This window comes from Pelodiscus sinensis, chromosome 3 (assembly GCF_049634645.1).
Source record: "Pelodiscus sinensis isolate JC-2024 chromosome 3, ASM4963464v1, whole genome shotgun sequence".
Taxonomy (NCBI): Eukaryota; Metazoa; Chordata; order Testudines; family Trionychidae; genus Pelodiscus; species Pelodiscus sinensis.
This window is the reverse complement of record NC_134713.1, coordinates 84,106,152-84,112,356: the sequence shown is the minus strand read 5'-3', so window position 1 is coordinate 84,112,356 and position 6,205 is coordinate 84,106,152.

Sequence of the window (6,205 nt, the reverse complement as noted above, 5' to 3'; positions counted from 1 at the left end):
GTGTGACTTCACCAGAACATCTGCTAGTAGCAGGCACGCAGGAAATACAGCTCTTTTAAACAGGTCTTGGAATTGTTTTAGATCGTCCGGTGGAGACAATTCACCTGGGCAGATTGCCTCATCTTGAGATGAAGATTCCGCTGGCAAGGTTTCTGGCTTGGGGTCCTCTGCGTCAGACAGCTGACCCTCTTCCAGCTCAGACTGATCCTGCTGGACAGATTGGCTCACGGATGGAGGAAGTGAGTTTAACTGTTGTGGTTGTTGAGGTAAGTATTGCGCAACTGGTGATCGGCAGTTGCAGGATGATCCCCTATGTGAGGAGAATACATGTTCACGATGGGTACCTCCGTCGCAGGAGCGATAATAATGCCCGTAACGCTCAGAACGTGATGGAGAAGAATGACGTGATGAACGTGCACTACTGTGTTGAATGTAATAGACGCGGCGTGGAGAACGTCTGGAGGACCCATATCTAGATGACCGACCCGGAGAACGAGATCGTGAACGAGATCGCTGTGCTTCTAAATATACTGTGTCTCTACAATCGGGCCGTCTGTATGCGACATGGATCGGAGAGACACTATAGTCTCGATAGCGTGCACTCCTTGGTTGCGATGGAGATGGTCCTGGTGAGAAAGCTGGGGAGGCAGACCTGTCCCTCCGATGAGTCTTTGATAGAGCTTTCCTATGCATTGAGGCATTGTCAGTTTCTATGGCAACTGGAGAGCTCTGCCCGGAGTGAGAGCAGATCAGTGCCGGAGAGATCAGCTGCAGCTGCTCTATTGCCGGTGCCGATAGCGCGCCCAGTGCCAACGTCATTAAATCTGCCGGTGGCACCATGTCAGGGACCTGCACGCCTGGGTCTGGTGCCGCCAACGCCGGTGCCGTTACCAACGGTGCCCTTGGAGCCCGCACCGCTGACGTTGATGCCTCTGAGCCTGGCACCGGCTGGCTTGTCCATTTCAGCATTAGCACTGCATCGTCAGCCGACGAAGCTGAAGTCAGTGCCGCCGATGCCGGCACTGAAGCAGCCCGAGCCCTCAGCATTTGCGATCCGCTATCACCGCGGTCAGCAGAGCCTCGGGACCCCGCAGGGGTCAATTTGGGGGCTGCCGAAGCCCTTGAGGCTGCCGGAGAGAGGGAACAAGTCGGGGATGGCTTTGCCTTCTTTGAAATCGCCGGTCCGGGAGAAGCCGCTTTCCTTCTAGAATCAGGAGTTTTTGTTGAGGGTATCGGATCAGGTTGTAGTGCCTTGTCAAATAACATCCAGAGCTTTAATTCCTGCTCTTTGTGGGCTCTGGAAGTGAGCTTGCAACAGTGGGTGCACTTTTGAGGAACATGAGCTTCGCCCAGGCACCTTGTGCAAGCGTCATGGCCATCAGCCGCCGGCATAGCTTCACGGCAAACAACATTTTTTGAAACCGAGAGAGCCCGGCATTGCTAGGAGCCGACAAGGGTGGCTGGATGCCAACCCAGGCAGTCTCTGTCTTTTTGTTCTTTGTCAATTTCTTTTCTTTAGTGATTGGCTGTAGTGCTAAAGAAACTGATCTGACGAAAAACTTTTTTTTTCCGACCAATAGAACTGTAAAACAGGAACACGACTAACCCTAAAATTAACTATTTACACTGAGAACTAACTAATAATGCTATTGAGGAACATAGATATAACAACACAGAGTGCTCCAACCATGACCTGAGGCGGTTGAGAGGAACTGGCGGTTGCCAGCCTGTACACGGCTGATCAAAGGCGCGAACGGCTCTTTGAAGGAGCGCGCATGCGTGGGCTGGCGGGACACAGCTATGAAAATTCTCCGTGCCGCGGCACCGGGACGGGACCCGACACCTAGAATAGAGCACCCACGGGGCCACTCGAAGAAGAACATTTCATTTATTTTAAAGGTACACCTTTCTCATCTAACAAATCACTTTGGAATTCAGTGCAACCTTGAAAAAAAAAATCAGATCAACTATTTTGAAAAGAGATACCAGCATGCCATTGAGACCAAAGACTTTGGGCAAAATATCTGAAAGTGCCTGAATAACTTAGTCTAAAAAGCTTCAGAGGGATAGCTGAGTTAGTCTGTAACTGGAAAAACAAAAACAAAAACAGTCTTGCAGTACCTTAAGAGAATAACAAAACACGTAGATGGTATCATAAGCTTTCATGAGCACAACTCACTTCGTCTGATGTTACCATCTACATGTTTTGTTAGTATTTAAGGTGCTGCTACACTATTCATTGTTTAAGTTTTCTTTTTCATAGAATAGAAGAACTGGAAGGAAACTCAAAGTTATCAAGTCCAGTCCCCTGCACTTGCCAGGACCAACTACCATCTAGACCAGGGCTACTCCACTGTGGAAGCCCCGGGGGCCACAATGATACTCACAGCACATGCCAAGGGCCACAACTTAAGTGTGGTTGCGTATACATGCAAATAGCTTTTTCACAGTGACTGACACTAATACAAAGATTAAGCCTTAAGCCCCAGCGCCAGACCCAAACGTGGCCAATGAGAGCCAGTCAGCAGCTTTCAGGCTCTGCCCTCAAGGCTAAGCAGCCAGCACTTCACACAATGCCCCAGCGTTCCCAGCACCTCCTTCTTGGGGGCTAGAGATGCCAATACCCTGTAGCCATCTTCCAGCTAGCCCGTCCGCTTGTGTCTTTCAGTGTTCAACCCACTTGGGAGAGGTGTCATCATCGTGAAGTGTCTTCGCAGTGGAGGCCCTGTTCAAAGGATCCCCCAGGCAGCCACATGTTGAGCCCCATGTAAATCCAAACCACGCTGCTGTCTGCAAACAAATGGGCCACAGGCCGTATGTGGCCTGTAGGCTGCCTGTTGAGTAGCTCTGATCTAGCCCATTCCTGGAAGGGATTTGTCTAACCTGCTTTTAAAAATCTCTGATGGAGATTTCACAACCTCCCTAGGCAATTTATTCCTGTGCAGAATGAACCTGCTTTTCCTAATGTCCAAACTAAACCACCTTTGCTGTAATTTAAGCCTATTGCTTCTTGTCCTATAGCTTTATATAGGAACATTGTGATATTTTCTGTCTTATTATGTATCCTTGTTCTAATGTTTCCTAACATTGTTTGCTTCTTTGACTGCCACTGCACTTTGAGCAGAAGTTTTTAGAGAACTATGCACAAGGTTGTCAGCCGACAGTCAGGGCAGTGTGTGTGTGTGCGCGCGCAGTGGGCAACCTGGAAGAGGTTGAAGGGCGCCCCAATGAGTGTACAGGGAGAGCTTATTACACTTCAGATTTCAGCTGCTAGAATTCACAATTCCTTCACAGCGGGCAGCCTCAGGGAGGCTGAGAAGCGCCCCAATGGATTTTGCCATCTGGGTGTGACACAAATCCAAACGCCCAAGCTCTTCCTATACTGTGTCCCTTTATGACCAGCTGAAGTTCTTTTAAATTGTGCTTGGTTCTATTACAGCAACTGAAGGAGTCAGGTTAAAGCTTAAACAGTTACAGGTTTATTTGAGGAAGCTTATAAATCATGTGGTTGCAATGGCTATTGTTCTATTTCTTAACTGCTGGCAAATTATTTTTATATATATATATATATATATATATATATAAAAAAAAAAAAAAGAGAGAGAGAGAGAGATCTTAAAAAAATGGTTACAAGGAAAATAAAGATAGAAAATAATGGTACCAAATGACAGCTTAATCTTTAAAGAGCTCTATTCTATGCATGCACTAAAACAAAAGGACACATACAGGTACAATTTTTACCCCTTTCTGCGTCACTCGGTCCCAGCGTGTCAGGCCAGGATCGGTCCCTCAATTCCTCAGAAAGACGAAAATACGAGGTGGGCATCCCCGTGGACCTCAGGAGGTCAAACACCTAACCCGACCAGCAGGTAAATGGTAGATTGACACTCAAAGTGAGTGTGTGCTGGCCCATCTTATATACCCATTGGGTCACGTATTTTCTCTTTCTTATCTGTAATGCCAAATGATGCTGGTCTGTCTTTTGTGAGACCAGTTCTTACAAGGGAGTTGTGAACTTAATTTACACTTGTAAGAGAGAATTGAGATGATTAAATTGGAAATACTGGACATTCTTTTCTCAGTGGGAAATTCCTCTCCCGGGGACAGTGTGTGTTCGAATCAACATAGGTGCCAGCCGGGCACTTCTTGCAGTCTCGAGCTTAGCTTATTTCTTTAATCATTACTCAGTCAGAGAAACTCACATATCCTGGTCTCACATCAAAGCAGATCAAAGCTTGATGGCTATGCTGATCTTATTGTTTCTTCTCTGCTCTGTATACAGACATCTCAGAGGGCAAGCAAGATTGTTTGAGATGGGGGGGGGGGGGGGGGGGAAGCTGTCTGGCTACAAAGGTCCTTCCTGAATAGTAACTGCTCATTTAGACATCCTCCCTCCCCACCATTTTGTATGCATAGTGGGGATTATGCTTTCCAAAGCACATGACTTTGCATTTATCAACGTGGAATTTCATCTTCCATTTTATTGTCCCGTCACCCAGCTTTGTAAGATTCTTTTGTAACTCTTCACAACTTACTTTGGATTTAAACAACCTTGAGTAATTTTGTATCATTTGCAAGTTTTGCCACCTGTTTACCCCTTTTTTCCAAGCTCATTTATGAATGTTTATCAGCACTTCTCAGTACATATTTCTGGGGAACCCCACTATTCTGTATATGGACCAGTTATTCCTATCATGTTTCCTGTCTTTTGAGCAGTTATGATCCATGACAGACCCTCCTCATCCCAAGTGCTTAGTTTGCATTAGAGCCTGTTGTGAGGGACCTCATCAGAGGCTCTCTGAAAGTCCAAGTACACTATATTCACTAGATCATCCTTGTCCATGTTTGTTGATCCCCTCAAACATACAGCCTTCTCCTTGTGAATGCAAAGCTAGTGCAAAATATCACTAGTTCCACTGGACCCTGGCCAGGGGACTCATTTGAGTTTTCAAATAAACCTGATATCAATACTTCTGAAATGCTTGACAGGACAGCAGTGCACACACAGAGGGATTGTTTAAAATGGAAAAGCCTCCATTTCCACTGAGTGAAACTTGCAGAAACTCAATACCTCAGAGAGGAGCTTGGGATAAGTTTCCCAACTTTCAGGCACGCAGGCAGTTTCACAAATTAGGTGTGTAGAAACAGAATCACAAGGAAGAGTATTTTATAACTCAACCACACTAGTCATTACCAGCACCTGTTATGATAAACTTTGATATCTTACATGAAAGGAATGTTGTCTCACTTCAAATACTTTCAAAAGTCATCTGAAGTAGGCTGTGCCCACAAAAGCTCATGGTACTATCTACATGGTTTGTTAGTCTATTATTTGTTCTTTAAATTTTTCATGTACTTTGTCATTACTAGTAAAAACTGATCCAACTGTGCATTCAGTTCCTAATTGAGGATCTTTAAGTGTGAATATCATCTTAAAATTTAAGAAAGTTTATAGACCTTTCCCCATGAAAAGAGGTTTTAGAACTAGATTGAGGACTAATTTTGGTTGAAAATACACAATTTATAACAGATCATCAGGTTATTCAAAGATCTACTTTCACACAACTGATCAGAGACTGCCTCTGGGGCCCATATTCAGTGATTCCTGATTTTGGAAGGTGTTCTCAAGAACAATTTGGGGTACGAAGACATACCTTTTCAACTCCAAATAAAGCTACTCCACACCACATCTGAACAGCTAATGTAATTACTGGGCTACAGAAAATAATTCAGAGAGGAAATTTAGTGGATTAAATACAGGGCAAACCAAGGGTTAGTGCATTCTAATTCCAGCTCTTACAACTATGACTACATGCCACAAACTTGTTTTATTTCCTTCTCTAAACTGGAGGTATTTATGAAAGGAAATATTACTATTTAATATCAAAATTCACTAGAACACAAAATTGCCTTGTGGCTGAAGGTCTAGCATCTCCTAGCTTGTTTACAAAATTTTTAAAAAAAGCAAGCCAATAGTATCTGGGTTCCCAGATATTGCTACTGTATGCTGAAAGTTTACATTCCATATAAGAGGACTGAGTTAAGATTTAAAGTTACATTTCAGATCCAGCCCCCAATTCACACTCTTCCTCCCTCCCCCAAAAAAATCTCACTAATTCTCCAGTGCAAATGCTGTGTGTGAGAATATAAACACAATGAACATTAACTGTACACAAAAAGTTTCACCCACGTGTTAAGGCCTTCT